Source organism: Podarcis vaucheri (genome assembly GCF_965113315.1).
Source record: "Podarcis vaucheri genome assembly, chromosome: 10".
Taxonomy (NCBI): Eukaryota; Metazoa; Chordata; class Lepidosauria; order Squamata; family Lacertidae; genus Podarcis; species Podarcis vaucheri.
The window spans coordinates 38,024,352-38,037,333 of NC_138748.1; the positions used below are offsets into that span (position 1 = coordinate 38,024,352).

The 12,982-nt window shown below is 43.8% G+C and overlaps 1 long non-coding RNA gene across 1 annotated transcript in view; it reads right to left on the reverse strand.

The window, feature by feature from the left end:
- LOC309542309 overlaps window positions 1-12,982 on the reverse strand; it is a 239,835-nt gene that overhangs the window by 170,619 nt on the left and 56,234 nt on the right. The window contains exon 2 of the long non-coding RNA XR_014224182.1: window positions 1,033-1,113. This is a non-coding gene — a long non-coding RNA (uncharacterized lncRNA). The remainder of the gene's footprint in view (window positions 1-1,032; window positions 1,114-12,982) is intronic.

The window sequence follows — 12,982 nt, forward strand, 5'->3', positions numbered from 1 at the left end:
TTGTCACCCATCTGACTGGGCAACTTCCAGCAACTTATAAAACCACAGTAACTTCAACTTGCTCAGAACACAGGACTGCGTGGAGAATTTGGTATCATTATCATAGAACTAGTGCAGATGCAGAAATAGAAAATGTCAAAATTGGTTTGTTCCAGAGCCCTTCTGGTAAAATGGAAGCCATATAAAAACCTTTAACATACATCTTCTTGATTCAGTTTCAGTAGTCACTAAACATGTTTTACTAATGCTCTCTCTATTTGACTGTTTTTGAAAGCCTAAACACCTCGTGCATCACACAAAACTGGAATGAATATAATATTTTCACAACATACCCATCTTTCTTTACACAGAAACTGAATTTTCCTGGATGCACAATACCAGCACTCTGATTCATAGATAGCCATAAACTGCATCTCAAGCCTGAGACATCTCCCTTCCAAATATATAAAGGTCACTTGTTTCACATTTTCTACTTCTTCCTATTGAGACACTCCTACGTTCTGCATACTTCTCATGTGGTGTAGCGGTTATCTGCCAGAATGAGTTACCGTACCTTTCAAGGCTCACAGTTCTAGGTCAGAAAAACCTCTATAAATAAAACAAGGCTATATACACACTACCACATTGTATATATCAGTGTGATGCAACACAGGAATACTCTTTGTTTCAAACACTCCACAAAGGGATATATCGCCTGTCAACAGAGCTGTAATGATGCACAAAAAGGAAATGTGTGGGAAACATTTGACAGAGGTTGTTTTGGTGGGTCATGAACACTTTCCTGTAAATAGGACAGGCACTCCATGGAGTCACTATGGGTCTGTCCAGACAACAGCATCTCCCAGTAAAGGCAGTCATAATTAAGAAAATGAGGGAAAGTATTATACCAGGCTAGAAGACATTCAAGCTATCTTAGGGGACTACTATTCCCATCATGCGTAAAAACCTGTTGGCCTGTTTTGAACAACTGGCACAGCATTCCTAGGGGTTATGTAGAATAGTTCTTTTAATCTCTTAAGAAATGGGACTCACCTGCTAAAGTACGTCTTCAATGTGGAACTCAGTCTTGATTTTCTACTTTGCATGTCCATCTTCCTCCTCTTTAAAAACATCCTATCATTGAAAGGACAAATAGGACAGGTCTATCAGTCAGAACTATTAGCTAGGATTAGGGATGAAGAAGAATAATAGAATTGTAGAGTTGGAAGGGACCCTGGGGGCTATCTAGTCCAACCCCTGCAATGCAGGAATCTCAACTAAAGCATGACAGATGACCATCCAACCACTGCTTAAAAACCTCCAGTGAAGGAGGCCCACAACCTCCTGAGGGAATCCATCCCACTGTCGAACAGCTCTTACTGTCAGAGAGTTCTTCCTTATGTTTAGTCAAAATCTTCTTTCTTGTAACTTGAATCCAATTTGATTCAGTTTGCATTTAAAGCCCGGTTTATCAAATTTGCACTTTCTGGAACAATATGGAAACCAAAACACAGCCTTCCTTCAAAATTTGCACTTATCCAAATTTTGCAATGCAGTACTCCAACCAATCAGTGTTTACAAGAATGCATATATTAGGTAGGAGTGTGAATCAAAGGGAACATATTGTTGAATAGAACACAGAAAATGTATATTAGGAGAAATTGCTTCAGAAATGTGTATGAGTCAAAACTGCATACAAAAATATGTTTATTAAGAGAAATTCACACTAAATGCTGAAGAATTTTGATGAAGATTTTTTTTAAAAGTAAAATTTGCACATCACTGCAGAAATGTGGAGACCCAAATTTAAGACAGGAAAAATGAAAACTGTAATTGACAAGTCACTCCATCCCTCATGAGGATAGCTAAATGGCACCCTCCCTGACAAAAGCCTGCTTTTATTCACCTGGATACCAATTGCTGGAGAAAGCTTATTGCCTCTTCTCTCCATCAGATTCTATTGCTTTCAGCCAATGGCCATTGAAGTGTTCCAATAAATAATGATTGATTCTGGCAATGCAAGCTTCCAGAAGTTACATTTAAGAAAAGAGTAAAACTTAGAAACAATGAACAGCATGAAAACCTAATGTATCAATGTATTCATCAAATTAAAACATAATGATGTCAATTAACTGTGAAGTCTGAAATAGTTTTTGTTTGGATTTTTGAAACTGTACAGAATGTAAAAAATAAACCCCTCGGGCCCCAATTGTAGACTTCCTGTCAATATCTAAATGGGCATCACTACTGGAAATAGGATACTGGTGATGTTGGGCCTTTGGCTAAACCTGCAGGGCTCTTCTTATCTTCTTAAAAATGTTTTCAGGTTGCTTGAAAACGGTTAACACCAAACAAAAGAGGAATTGTGATTTCACAAGTGATGAGGCTGAGGAAAAACAGCTGGTGTACAACACAGCAGCTTCTTAATTTAAACAACAACAAGCCCACCAGACACAGGAACTTCGGATAGTTTAACAGTAAATAAAATAAAATTAATAATAATAATAATAATAATAATAATAATAATAATAATAAACAATTTTATTTATATCCCACCCTCCCGGGCTCAGGGCGGCTAACAACAATCAAATAATCAAACAATCAAATAATCCAACATTCTAAAAACATTTCATTATGAAAATTAATTAAAAATTGATGGCAACCGTTAAGCAAAATTCTGTGCAGGTTGCCAGAGGAGGGAGTCAGGCTGCGCCCTGACCAAAGGCCTGGTGGAACAACTCTGTCTTGCAGGCCCTGCGGAAAGATGTCAGGTCCCGCAGGGCCCTAGTCTCTTGTGACAGAGCGTTCCACCAGATTGGAGCCGCAGCCGAGAAAGCCCTGGCTCTAGTTGAGGCCAGCCTAACCTCTCTGTGGCCTGGGACCTTCAGCATGTTTTAATTTGCAGACCGTAGGTTTCTCTGTGGGGCATACCAGGAGAGGCGGTCCCATAGGTACGAGGGTCCTAGGCCATATAGGGCATTAAAGGTTACAACCAGCACCTTAAACCTGATCCTGTACTCCACCGGGAGCCAGTGCAGCTGGTATAGTACCCGATGAATGTGATCTCGCAGTGGAGACCCCATAAGGAGTCTCGCCACGGCATTCTGCACCCGCTGGAGTTTCTGGGTCAGTCTCAAGGGCAGCCCCACATAGAGCGAGTTACAATAATCCAGACTGGAGGTGACCATCGCGTGGATCACAGTGGCTAGCTCAGGGCGAGAGAGATAAGGGGCCAATTGCTTAGCTTGGCGGAGATGAAAAAACGCTGCCTTTGTTATAGCTGTACCTCCATAGAGAGGGAGGTATCGAAGATTACACCCAAACTCTTAACGGGCGGTGCTGGCACTAATTGCACCCCCGCAAGAGATGGGAGTTGCCCCCTCAATCCCATATCGTCCCATCCCAGCCAGAGGACCTCTGTCTTCGAAGGATTTAACTTCAACCGGCTCCCACGTAACCATCCAGCCACAGCTTCCAGACATCTGGTCAGTGTGTCTGGGGCCGAGTCAGGATGGCCATCCATCAACAGATAGAGTTGGGTGTCATCGGCATACTGATGGCAACCCAGCCCAAAACTCTGGACAAGCTGGGCGAGGGGGCGCATAAAGATGTTAAAAAGCATCGGGGGGAGTATCGCACCCTGAGGCACTCCACACACCAAGGAGTGGCGCAATGACAATTCCCCAAGCGCCACCCTCTGTCCCCGACAAGAGAGAAACGAGCGCAGCCATTGAAGGACTGTGCCCTGGATCCCCACGTTGGCAAGGTGGTGGTCCAGGAGTTCGTGATCGACCATGTCAAAGGCTGCTGACAGATCTAGAAGAATCAGCAGCCCTGACCCGCCTCAATCCAGCTGCCTGCAGAGATCATCTGTTAGGGCGACCAGAGCTGTCTCGGTCCCATGACCAGCGCGGAAGCTGGACTGGAATGGATCCAGAGCCGATGTTTCATCCAGAAACCTACCAAGCTGTTCAGCAACCGCTCTCTCAATCACCTTACCCAGGCGGTAATTGGATAGATCTAAGGGATCTAATGATGTTTTCTTTAAGAGCGGGCACACCACTGCCTCCTTCAGTTCCCCTGGGAACATCCCAGTGCCAAGGGACAAATTGATGATATCCCCCAGGGGGGCCCGCACCTCGTCTGGACACACTCTAATCAGCCATGACGGGCACGGGTCAAGAGGACAGGTGGTGGGCTTTCCAGCTCGGAGGAGTCTGTCCACATCGGCTGGAGATATCCGGACAAAGTGGTCCAATACTGGACCCGAGGACAGTCGAGGGGCCTCCAGTTCCTTTATTGTATCCAAATTGGCAGGGAGGTCATGGCGGAGCAACAGGACCTGCTCCGCAAAAAAGCTCGCAACTACTGTTTTTTAATTCAATCCCGCCTTGCTGGCTCAGAGCTAAGACAAGTCCTAAGCAAGGAGTTGCCTAGAACTATGCTTCAAATGGACAATGGAAGAGTTCAGACACTATACATGCAAATGCATGTCTCAAATGCCTTTCCCAATTAGACGCACCCATTCAGTTCCATTGAAATTATCCTCAATGTTTTCTATGGAAAAACTGCATTGCTTTAAAGTGCCAGGCAAAATTCCTGGCCTGTGAACCTACAGGCAGGGAAACATACATTTGTATGTACAGTGCTAAGGTGTGTTAAAACTCTTGTATCTTGCAATTAATCGGAAATGGAAGTGGAAAATGTTTTCCAGCCCAAAGTCTGTTTTCGCTCATGGGTAACTTTCCAGAAGCTTCAGGCCAGTAGTGGGAAGGGCAGAGGCAAAAATTGGTGTGGCTAGAAGCAAGAGCAGGCAGAGCGATGGATAAAAACTCTTTCCTTTGAACAGTAGGCTACATTCCAGCCACACAAAAGTCAAAGGTTTCTTCTGCACACACATAGCATCCGTCCTCTATCCAGGTAAGCAAGAGGAATTATCCCAGTTCAAGAACATGCTCCACCCAGGCAAAACCAATCCAGGGGGGCACAGAGGCAGTGAAAGGTCATAGACACATAATTGGAAGGAAACACGAGGATCATCTAAGTTCAGCCACTGCAATGCAGGAATCTTGCACCCAGTGTGGGACTCGAACCCACAGCCATGATATTAAGAGTCCCATGCTCTACCAACTGAGCTATCCATCTTAAGCAGAAGGGTGTAGCCTGGGGAAAGTCCCAAGGGCTGGATAAAAAGACCTGATGGACTGTCTTTGTCCTGTGGGCCTGAGGTTCCCCCATCATTGTAATAAATATTCATAAGATAATATTTAAAAAGTGATTATAGTTTTGCAATTGCAGCTTTGCACAGTTTTGTGGGGAAAGTAAATAAATTGGGTTTCCCCCACTCTCCATTTTTTAAATTTGTCCTCCCACGCACACACGTGCACAAAGCTGTGGTTGTGTCAGTAAAATAAGTTGTGAGTCACCTGTATTAGAAGAAATGTGTGCTAAAATGCTGACAAACCTTTATGAGGAATTTAAGAGAGAGAAAATCACAGACTGATGCAGAAATGTGAAATATTGAACTTAACACTGGAAGGAGAGAGAAAAAACCCTCTGGGAAACCAAAGTTGACCTATTTGTCCATCAGGCTAGTCACAAAGTTCTAGATGCAACAACTGTATTCCAAAACAGATTGCACAGTTTTAATGCAGTACTGTTTCAGGTTATGAATGATTTCTAAATGCCAATAAGACATACACTAAAATAGAGCACAGCATTGTTAAAAGCCTCAGGAAATTATTAGAATTATCATTACTTTATCAAATCAATCACGAAGAAGAAAATCCTCTCTCAGCAATCACTAACATCATTTTGGTCAAACAGGCAGAATAACAAAACAGTGTAATGTACGTTTGATATACAGCAGCAAAATCAACCACTGTGTAAATAATGAGATATTGACACAAAAAAGAGCATGTGCGAGCACACCACAACCACAGAGTCAGAGGATGTTATGAGTACATTATGAACCTTTACTCAGCTGTCACTATGCCCCACTGTTCTTCCTGACAGGTTATTTTTGTAATTGTAGCAGAACTCAGTGTATGTACTGTACAGCTATAGAAAATACCTTTCACCTTGCAAACTGGATTACATTAACTTATGCAACTGCTCTTTCAGAGCAAACGATCCTGCATTATTCAGCCCTACTCTGCTCCATCCTCTACAATGGGGATGGGGAAGCCATGGTGCTCCAGACGTTGTGGACTCCAATTCCCATCAGCCCCAATAAGCATGGCCAATAGTCAGGGGTGATGGGAGCAGTGGTCTAGCAGAACCTAGGTCATCCCTGCTCCACAATAAAATATTCTGCACCACTTTCCTTCAATGCTAAGGCAAATGGAGGAATACTTTCATACTAAGGTTTTTCAGTTATTAACCGCAGCCCAAATTTTGCCCACCAAGAATGCAAAGTGACTCACCAGCGCAGGCCACAGTTAGGGGAGAAACAGTTATTTTTAGAAGTAGGGGAGCCAGCAGGCAAGGCACCACTAGGAAGGTCTGGGTGGAAAGCAATGAATGACATCAATATACATGAAACAGGAAGGGTTACGCATAGGAAATGTTTAGTATTGCTCTGCATTCTCACATTCACACTAGGGATGGGTGAATCTGTTGATTTCAGTTTGAGAATTTTTTAAGTCCTAGCATAAATTAGCATTTTAGTGATTTTTTTTTCATAATATCCATAATTTTTGCATGCAATTTTGCCTACCAACATACAAAAATTTGTGCCATTTTTGCAAAACAACTTCCCTAATATGTATTTTTGTGTTATTTTCACCAATACATGCATTTTTTTATCTACACTTTACATATAGTATATGCATTTCTGTACACATTACTTGGCTGGAGAACTGCACTGCAACATTTGGAGAAGTGCATTTTGGTTTGCATATTGTTTTGGAAAATGAATTGGGTAGGGTCACCTTTAAATGAGATCCAGGTCAAATTTCTCCCCTATCCCTAATGCATGCTAAAGATGTTTACTGTATATTAATCAATGACACCCAGTGATGACAAGCAGAGGAGTAGTGCTTGGGGGGAGGGCATAGGAAATCAAAGTGGGGGTCTGCAATATCACCATTTTTTCTCAGTAGGAAGGAATGCACCTTTATTTCAAGGGAGTAACTTCCAAGAAAAGCAGACCATTCTTGTAAAGGCAACACACTTGTAGAGAAATAAAACAATCTGGACATGAGTAAAGTGCTTTAACAAACTTACCCCATTATCCGCCCCCATTCAGCTTATGCTTTTTCTTTTGCTCTGGGAGAGGCCATTCCCAAGTTCCAGGTGAGAGTGGTCAACATCCCTTCCTCTAATTACCTAGCAACAGTGATTAAGTGTCCTTAGCAATGGTGCTGCCTGCCTAAAGCATTACAGCTGTGTTTGTGTTTTGTCCTCTCACTTTCTTCAGAAATGTCCAATTAACTTCCTTTAAAAATAAAAACAAAAACCCTAAGAATCTGGAAGCTCTGCTAGGCTCACCAAAATCCAACCTCTTCTACCTATCCACTGTCAGCCCTGCCCAGAAATGGAGGAAACGTTTGCTCATTGCTGACTAGGCTGGCTAGCTCTGTTGTGTAGTCGGCTTCTCCCAGTGCTTCACAGACTATGCTGCTGGGAAAGGCTAGCAAAGCAAAGACAGAAGCAGCTAGCCCAGGCCATGCCATGCACTGCAGCAGTTATCACACATGCACATAGCTCAGATCATGTGATGCACACCAGCATCTGCACTGAAACATTTGTTTGACATCTAGGGTAAAGGTAAAGGGTCCAGTCGCGGACGACTCTGAGGTTGCGGCGCTCATCTCGCTTTATTGGCTGAGGGAGCCGGTCATGTGGCCAGCATGACTAAGCCGCTTCTGGCGAACCAGAGCAGTGCACAGAAATGCCGTTTACCTTCCCGCCAGAGTGGTACCTATTTATCTACTTGCACTTTGATGTGCTTTCGAACTGCTAGGTTGGCAGGAGCAGGGACCGAGCAACAGGAGCTCACCCCGTCACGGGGATTCAAAACGCAGACCTTCTGATCGGCAAGCCCTAGGCTCTGTGGTTTAACCCACAGCGCCACCCACGTCCCATTTTGACATCTAAGAGTACTGAGCAAATGGTGCTGAGGTGTTGAAGGACAGGCACCATGTGGTCTGCCCTTTATTCCTAAGCTAGCTTGCTGTCCCTCCGATGCAAAGGACAAGGCTGTCCTGTTGCTAGCGTTGAAGTAAGATTCAGCTGCCAGCCTGGTCTCCATCTAGATGTCAAACTGATGCTGGGGGAGAGAGTGCTTGATGCTATCTTGTCTTACACCTCAAGCAGCAAAATGTCTTGAACTGGCCCTGCCCACGGCTAGTGGGCTGTGTTTAGATGAGTTACAAGACACTAGGATAGATCTCCTTTCTTTTCTTTTATTTTTTATGCTTTTACACACACCTGGGGGCAGAACTTTCATATGACAACTGCCTAGAGTGCGCCATGCCAATTGGCAGGAAAACAGCCCGTCTCCTGCTTAAAAGATAAATGACTAATCAACAGCATCCTTCATGCTCAGCTTCACACAGCTTTGTTTATCATGTATTATTTATTGGAGAGCTGAGATAGAATTCTGGAATGATTAACCTTTACATAGCAAATGGGGCTTTGTATATCTGCGCAAAATTAAAAGGGTCCTTCAAAATGCCTGGTGAAAACCAATATGCTTAGTGGGGGAGGAGGGGGTAGAAAGAGGGGGTATCCTAAAGCAGAGAAATCTCTTTGCAGATCATTGCTAATAGAAGTTCATTACTTCAAGTACTAATGAGCGCCAGTGCAAAAGAGCATTTTCTGGTGATATTTCTTTATGAACCTAATAAATGGACTAGAGTAGCTAAGTAAATGTAGGTTCTTTAAAAACACCACCACCCTGAACATTAAGATCACCTGGTTGGTCAAAATACAGTGCAACATCTGTACATCCCATGTTTGCATGCTGCGGAAGCAAGCAGTGAACAAACCTTTTAACAAATTCTGCAAACTGCTTAAATTCTGCAAGCAGAAAACAGACTATGTTGAAGTTCTGCTTGCCGTCATACAGTACTGGAAGCATGACATGGACCCCTTCTGGTTTCTGAACTAGAACAGACACTAATTGAAACATCTTGTATGTCAGGAGGTAGGGAAACTTTTTCATCCCAAGGGCTATATTTCTTCCAGGGTAACTTTCTGTGAGCCACATACCAGCTCTGTTTAGGGCATGGGGTAAAAGTGGATGGAGCAATGGATTCTTTGTACAGTTGGATTTGTGCAGTTGGCTGCATTCCAAGCACACGTCAGAGGTTTCTACACCCATATATTCAGGCCTCTTCAGCTAAGCATGTAAGAGGTAGTATCACTGTTCAGGGACACTTCTCAACCAGGTAAAAGCACTCAAGGAGGGCACAGACTGGGCTGGAGAGGTATTGGCGTAGGGAAAGACCTGAGAACCAGACAGATTACCCAGGTGGTCCACATTTGGCCCATGGGTTGGAGGTTGCCCACCCCTGTTATATACCAATGCCCAGGTTTCCAGATGGCGGATGAGAATAATGGCAGTGAAGGCTGGAAGAGGAAGACCAGTCAGGGTGACTAAACTAATTTGTAAGAGTTTTGATGAAAAGCAAGTTACGTTCCCTCATAAACTCCACCTGCTTTTCACCTCATAAAATTTGAGAAATATATTTAAAAGTAAAACATATGTGAAAATAAAATAAAAGTAATGAGTAAAACCTCACACACAAATAAATTCCTGGAGCCTGCTTCAAAAAGGAACAAAATAAAAACCCTTCCATTTAAATGCATGTGTTGGATTAAGACTTGCAAAGCAATCCTAAACCCCAACTGGCAGTACAGGGAAGAAGCAAAATGGTGGGAATACTTGTAGTTGTATCTCACTACTTGTCCAGGGAGTGTTAAAAACTACACCTAAGCTGATCATACAGATTTGAGCTTTCAGTTTTCCAAACACCAACCATTCAGAATTTCTAGCCTTTGGATTTTGGCTTTGGAGCAATTACATGATGTAATCTGTTGATGATAGCTGGCCACAACTGGTCCAAAAACAATTTAAAATTAGAAGTTCAGGGGGATAATTATGAGGATAGCAACTGAAAGCTGATCTGGACGAAATTACACCTCCAACAAATAGGTTTTCACATAATTGTGATTATTCTAGAAGCAAACCCAGCAGAAATACTTCTCTCTCAAATTGTTGTTTATGACCAACACCATGTTTGCTAACTCTGTCTTTTGCTTTTCTTCATGGCAACATGTAAAGAGATTAAATGGCAGCCTACTGGTAAACCATCTAACTGTGATGGCTGCATGTGCTCTACTCCTTTCCTCAATGAGGATGAGGGCTATAGATGAAGTGGGAGTAAGGGAGAACCAGGTCAAGTCTCCACACCATGAGGTTTTCTTCAAAGAGGATCAGTTCCCAAATTCAACTTTCCTGTTATCTTCAATAAATGAATAACTTGAATAGCCCACCCCCATGCCTTCCTTCATTCTTCTGAATTTCCTCTTGGGAGGGAATGTTCAGCTTCTCTTCTTCAAGCTTCATTTAAATCCTGGTGGTGGCAAACTGGCGAGGGTTGATGTTGCTCTCTAGCCATTGCCTTGGATGGATCAAAACCATTATATCATTCCTATCACGCATTACCCCTGACAACTGTAAAGGGGCCTTTGGTGACATTGGACAAAGCATATATTCTGTTACGTATTTGTTTTACATGCATCTCATATTTTGTCAAAGGATATGGAAGAAACAACAGGAACCTCAGCAACTAGGTGTATGGGGTATAGAAGTTCTAGGGAGAATGTGCCAAGTAGAAATGGGTCTCCTTTTGCAGCATTTATACAGATAGTAACAAAGATACATTATGGTAATGGTTGGAATGTGCAAATAAGGGGGCTTTCAGGCATTATCACAAGGTCAGGCCTAAGCTGTATGAGTCAGGAAATTTCCACAGACGGTTCTGAGTGCTTCCAATGAAGGGATTATTCCTCCCTTTGAACTTTACTTTGGTGTCATAAAAAAGGGAAGTATCTCTGGCTCACTTGCACTTCCTCCTCCAGTGCATCTAAGAAGAAAGGGACTGTTTATTTCACAATTTAAAGAAATGTGGTTAAGGTTAACTTAGGTAAAGGTAAAGGTAAAGGTACCCCTGCCCGAACGGGCCAGTCTTGACAGACTCTGGGGTTTGTGCGCCCATCTCACATTTATTGGCCGGGGGCCAGCGCTGTCCGGGGACACTTCCGGGTCACGTGGCCAGCGTGACATCGCTGCTCTGGCGAGCCAGAGCCGCACACGGAACGCCGTTTACCTTCCCGCTGGTAAGCGGTACCTATTTATCTACTTGCCCCCCGGGGGTGCTTTCGAACTGCTAGGTGGGCAGGCGCTGGGACCGAGCAGCGGGAGCGCACCCCGCCGCGGGGATTCGAACCGCCGACCTTTCGATCGGCAAGCCCTAGGCGTTGAGGCTTTAGCCCACAGCGCCACCCGCGTCCCCCAAGGTTAACTTAAGTTACATGAAACATTTTGCACAGATTCTTGGTATCTTGTACTTTCCAAGTGGTATAGAAAGGAAGACCCCCAAGAAACTGCTTCTCTTTTTCCTGTATCAGAACAGTGCATCAATTTCCTGGCAAAACTAGTGTGGTACCACTCCGATTCCTCATTTTTCAGCTAAAGGTCTAACAAACTAACAAACCTCTGCAGCTAAAGGTCTAACAAACTAACAAACCTCTGCAGTTTGTTAGACCTTTCAGCTAAAGGTCTAACAAACTAACAAACAGGATGAAGAGGAACCATTGATGAGAACCCAAAGGGTGCTCATCAATGGTTCCTCTTCATCCTGGAGAAGAGTGACTAGTGGGGTGCCACAGGGTTCTGTCTTGGGCCCGGTCTTATTCAACATCTTTATCAACGACTTGGATGATGGACTCAAGGGCATCCTGATCAAATTTGCAGATGACACCAAACTGGGAGGGGTGGCTAACACCCCAGAGGACAGGATCACACTTCAAAACGACCTTGACAGATTAGAGAACTGAGCAAAAACAAACAAGATGAATTTTAACAGGGAGAAATGTAAAGTATTGCACTTGGGCAAAAAAAATGAGAGGCACAAATACAAGATGGGTGACACCTGGCTTGAGAGCAGTACATGTGAAAAGGATCTAGGAGTCTTGGTTGACCACAAACTTGACATGAGCCAACAGTGTGACGCGGCAGCTAAAAAAGCCAATGCAATTCTGGGCTGCATCAATAGGAGTATAGCATCTAGATCAAGGGAAGTAATAGTGCCACTGTATTCTGCTCTGGTCAGACCACACCTGGAGTACTGTGTCCAGTTCTGGGCACCACAATTCAAGAAGGACACTGACAAACTGGAACGTGTCCAGAAGAGGGCAACCAAAATGGTCAAAGGCCTGGAAACGATGCCTTATGAGGAACGGCTAAGGGAGCTGGGCATGTTTAGCCTGGAGAAGAGGAGGTTAAGGGGTGATATGATAGCCATGTTCAAATATATAAAAGGATGTCACATAGAGGAGGGAGAAAGGTTGTTTTCTACTGCTCCAGAGAAGCGGACACGGAGCAATGGATCCAAACTACAAGAAAGAAGATTCCACCTAAACATTAGGAAGAACTTCCTGACAGTAAGAGCTGTTCGACAGTGGAATTTGCTGCCAAGGAGTGTGGTGGAGTCTCCTACTTTGGAGGTCTTTAAGCAGAGGCTTGACAACCATATGTCAGGAGTGCTCTGATGGTGTTTCCTGCTTGGCAGGGGGTTGGACTCGATGGCCCTTGTGGTCTCTTCCAACTCTATGATTCTATGATTCTATGAAACTTCATAGTGCCTTGACCCAGTTTTCCTTTTACAGCCAGCAAAAGTCCCATCTAGCTAAGGAAATGAAGGAGATGGGGCTCCATTTCCCCCCCCCTGTTCAGCCATTTCCACCCCTCCCCCAAAGCTCAGAAAAACCA